Here is a 4,498-nt window from a genome sequence, read left to right as displayed (position 1 = left end):
AGGGTGCAGAAAAGATTCACAAGGATGTTGCCTGGTTTGGAGAGCTTGAGTTATTGGAGAGATTGGATTTAGGTTTTGAGGGATTGGATAGGCTGGGTCTGTTTTCCCTGGAGAGAAGAAGGCTGAGAGGAGACATGATAAAGGTATATAAAAAATTATGAGAGGCATAGATAGAGTAGATAGCCAGAGTCTGTTTCCCATGGTAGGGGTGACTAAAACTAGAGGGAATAGATTTAAGGTGAGCGGGAGGAGGTTTAAAGGGGATCAAAGGGGTAAATTTTTCACACAAAGAATAGTGGGTATCTGGAATGAGCTGCCTGAGGAGGTGGTGGAGGCAGGAACAGTAGCGACATTTAAGAGGCATCTGGACAGGTACTTGAATGAGCAAGGCATAGAGGGATATGGAATTAATGTAGACAGGTGGGATCAGTATCGATAGGCATTATGGTCGGCATGGACGTGGTGGGCCGAAGGGCCTGTTTCTATGCTGTACGACTCTATGACCTTCCTCTGCAGTTTGGAGGTGGTTTACCCACTTTTTTTAAACTTCAACCCAAAACAGCACTGGGGGTTAAAATAGCCCCAATATTTCAGATCATTGATCTTTCAAAAGAACTGGATGATGTTAGAGATGGACACCTTTAAAGCAAATGCAGAGGCAGGGAAAAGGGAGCAGGAAAAAGACTATGATAGGATGCAAGCCAACAGCAATTAAATGACAAAAGGGATGATGGTGCAAGGCAAAAGCAAGTGATTGTGAGACAAGTATAGAAACAAAATAATATCCCAACAAAGCATTTTTAGCTTACAGGCAAGATATTTGTGAAGTTTTTCCGCTTTGCTGTTGAACTTTCAAATTTAAGTGATATTCCTTGGGTGAGGTTTGTGATGGGTGAAAGCAGAAGCACAATGGGGTGCTTCCAGTGAGAAACAGCAGTGAGCACTGATTGTGAAATCAGGGGCCCATAACTCTTGAATTTTCTTTTTATTTAAATTCATGGGCAGAAAGTCATGCACCACTGGGCCTAAATTTCACAGAGCCGCCTTCACTGCGGATGGGCTTCCCACTGGGAATACCAGCATTCCAATTGGATGGGTGTTCCACCGGGAACACCACCCTTCACTGCGGACGGGCTTCACACTGCGAAAACCAGTTTTCACTGCTGGTGTGCTTCCCACTGGGAATATCAGCCTTCACTCCGGGCCTGCCTCCCACTAGGAATACCAGCCTTCACGGCGGGCAGCTTCCCACTGGGAATACCAGCCTTCATTGCTGATTTAAATGGACAGGATATCAGGGGCCGGACCTGTGTCATCCTGATGAGTGATCCCTGTGAGTTCCCCTTCTCACTGGGAGAGACCCATCACTGAGTGAGGCCTGATATCGGGTAATTGTAGGAAGTCTCTGGACTTACTGCAGGATGTTGCATGCTAACTAAACACTTGCTGTAACTTTGGTCCATCCACTGAGACACATAGTATTCAAATGAACTCTCCTTTGGTGGGCAAGTTTTATTTTTTTCCCTCCATGTTCAGGAGTGGAGTTCCATGGATCCTGGCCACTGTCTGGAACCTGACTCAGCTCTGTTTGTGGCTCAGCTGGTAACACTATTACTCAGTCAGAAGCTCACAATTCTAAGCCTCACACCAGATGGGATTAGTATAGATAGGCATTATGGTTGGCATGGACACGGTGGGCCGAAGGGCCTGTTTCTATGCTGTATGACTCTATGACTCTATGACATGAGCTCATAGTGTAGGCTGGCACTGCAGCACTGAAGGAGAGCTGCATTGTTTGAGGTGCTGTCCTTCAAGCCAAGTGTTGAACCGAGATCTTGTCTGTTCTTGTGGCTCCCTTGATACTCAAGACCCCTTGACACTATTTGAAGAGGAGTAGGGAGTTCCCCCAGTATCTTATACAATATCCTTTCCTCACCCTTGATTGGTTGAGGTTTCGGATTGTTTACTGTTGACCTAAGTCGGTCAAAGAGTCAGCAATTCAATTCCACGTGTATCCATGGTTACCTTCTTCACAGTTCTTTCACCTGAAGCATCATGGTTGCCTGGATTGGTCTTCTGGTTAGGGTAGATGAGGCAAAAGCTCTAATTTCATTCAAGTGGCAGTTAGATATGGTTGGGATTGGAGACAGACAGTTTCTACAATCAGAAGAGCTTAAGGGGCTTATTTCAGCAGAAGGGTGAAAGCACGTTGTAAATGGGTGTTGTGCTAATAAGAAATACCTGTTTGAAAGTCTGAATTTAGCACGCAATTTTTGGACTAATAGTTGATTTTCATGATTTAAACGTTTCTGCAGCGGCTGAAACCAACAGCCAGGTCCGAACTGCTGTTTAGACACAATGCTCCTGGAGCTGTATATGCAGCCTGCACTCACCCACTTCCACTGAAGGTGTGGAGTGCACTGACTGGGGGAGAAGACAATGGTGAAGATGGCTCAGGACCTAGAGAGAGGGTGCCCAGGTTCTCAGGCATGGAACCTGGTGGAGGAGGTACAGAGGAGGAGGGATGCCCTCTACCCGGAGTGGGGTTGGGGGGAGGAGACCATAGAGGCAGCTGATGCGGCACATGTGAGAGAATATCATCCAAGAGGTGTCAGTCAGGAGCCCTGGCCCCAGGACATGGCTCCAGTGCTGCAAGTAAGAGTGGTCAAAGTAAGATCTCATCTGGCATTCACACACCCCACACTAATACATCCTTCACAGGTACTAGTCAAACCTCAATCACAACTCACAGCTCTTCAACTATGTGAAGCATCACACACTCACAAACGCATCTGTCAATGCACTCATTCACAATCACTGCTCTTCTCTCTTCCAGGACAAGACAGCACATAACAGGCAGCAGCAGGACCTCACTGCGGGAGGGGAGCACATCTGTATGATATCACTCCCCTTGAGGAGGCAGTGCTGGCTGCGATGAGAGGGGGAGTGGAAGACGTAGTAGTCAGAGGCAGAGCAGGAGGCACCTTGTCTGCAGGTATATGGCCACTCCAGCTTCCCTACAGATGCACAACTATCCCTGATTCTTAATCACTCAAAGCTATCCTCACTCCCAGCTCATCACACACATCCTTCTATTGTGACCACACTTACTGCACCCTAACCCTTCCAGTGTTATCATTGCAGGCTCCCAAGAGCAAGGTCCACCAGGCACCCCCAGTCTCCATTGGAGAAAGTGCAAGATGAACAACAGCCACCTCACACCCTGGAGGAAGAGGAAGAGGAGGACAAGAGTGATGAAGAATGCGCAGCGTCAATGAATACCACTGTCATAGGCACCAGCTCAGAGATTGGCATGATTCATAACCTAGAAGCTACATTAGATGAAGTACACAGTGGGCACTAGTGGGCAACAGCCACACAGGGTGAAAGGGAAATCACAGGTGCTACCTTGGAATGGGGGAGGGGAGGGTACAAGGTCACATACTGTTTGGCTGAATACTTTTGTACACTTTGGCTTTCTGTACACATGTGACATGTGATGTCATGATAGAAATAAATGCTTTTGGCAGCAGACATTTTATACACCAGATGGAACGTGGTGTCAGAAGTGAGTGGCTGGGATTTGAGAGGATTTTGATAGCTGTAAGACAGCTGGCAGAAAAGTAAAACATCAGAGTTTAAAATAACTCCTGTCTGCAACTTTGCACAGGACATTGACAGCTGGGTAAGTCATTATGGCTTTGAATTTTCCAGTACCTGCTGCTATGGACATGAGGGAGATTTGAGAGAGAATTGGCAATTCTTCCAGTCTCAATGGCAGAATTATGAGATTGACACAGAGTTGGACAAGAAACCTGAACAGATAAGAGTAGCAACCCTGTTATCATTGATAACAGGGGAAGGAGTGTTACAAGTTGTATTCTGCCTTATATCTCATTGAGGAGAAGAAAAGCAAGACTTGTGTGATTTTGGAGGCCTTAAGACCCACTTTGAACCCTCTACTAATGTCATTTGTGAACGCTATGTGTTTAACATTAGATCACGGGAAGAGAGAGGGAATATTGATCAGTATGTCCCTGTACTGATATGTCTATGTTGAGTCTTGTGAGTTTGGGCAACAGAAGGACGATTTCATCAGAGATAGGAGTGGCTGAGGAAGAAGAGATCCCACGGTGAGAGCATATCTGCTGAGAGAGGGGAAGCTTGCTCTCAAGAAAGGTATTGACATGTGGAGAAGCTGTGAGGTTGCTAATCAACAGCTGAAGAGTATTGATGGGAGAACCGATGAGGCTGTGCACTATACTGAGAGACAGTCCAAGTCTTCCAAGCACAAGTCAATGATGAAAAGGAAGGACAACTTTCAGAAGGACCAGCAGAAAGATGGATGTAAATACTGTGAGGACACCACAAGAAGGAAAGGGAAGCATGTCCAGTGTGGGGGAATCAGTGCTCTAACTGCAAGAAGCTGAACTGTTTTGCATGCAAATGTTTTGCTGGAAAGAAGAAAAGCAAGCCTATAAAGTTGGTGGATGGAGAG

The sequence above is a fragment of the Heterodontus francisci genome, chromosome 18 (assembly GCF_036365525.1).
Source record: "Heterodontus francisci isolate sHetFra1 chromosome 18, sHetFra1.hap1, whole genome shotgun sequence".
Lineage (NCBI taxonomy): Eukaryota > Metazoa > Chordata > Chondrichthyes > Heterodontiformes > Heterodontidae > Heterodontus > Heterodontus francisci.
The sequence above is the reverse complement of the archived record's forward strand: the minus strand, read 5'-3'. Positions refer to the sequence as shown.